Raw genomic sequence first — 643 nt, forward strand, 5'->3', positions numbered from 1 at the left:
CTCCCTCTGGACCTCCAGGCTTACCTGAGCTCAGTCATTCAGTCAGTGCTGCATGCTGCCCAAGGGGACAGTTTTCCTGCAGAGCAGGGGTGAAGGGAGACTGCGAGTGCTGGCCCTCTGGGTCCTCATAAGAGTCTGTGGCACCAGAAGGATGCCTGGTGCTCTAGCCAACATACACCACGTACATGAGGAACTATAAGTTCACCTCTCCCAGCGCCCTGCTCCTCCTCAGCTTCATGCAGAAGACCCTGACCAAGCTGCTCTCCCTGGGCACAGCATGACTTCCTCTACATCCACCAGCTTGCCATCCACTTGCGCCACGCTGTGACCATGCAGGCGACACACCAGGCAGTGTCCACTGGCACTTGGTGCACCTCTGCTGCTGTGCCCTCAGCACTGCCTCCCCCGTGAAGCTCTCCATCCCTTGATTTACCCACTCTCTAAGAGTTTCTTCAAACTCTTGGTTTTTATTTACTCTCAGCATCAATGTCAGTTGTATTATTTATTAGTGTGCTTTTCAAAAAAAATATTTTAAAATTTGTTTTGTTTTAAAATCACTATCTAAGCATTGTAGCACATGAAATAATGCATATGGAACAAAAAAGATATGTGACATTTTGGTTGCCAGGCAGGCAGCTAGCTA

Source organism: Vicugna pacos, chromosome 7 (assembly GCF_048564905.1).
Source record: "Vicugna pacos chromosome 7, VicPac4, whole genome shotgun sequence".
Lineage (NCBI taxonomy): Eukaryota > Metazoa > Chordata > Mammalia > Artiodactyla > Camelidae > Vicugna > Vicugna pacos.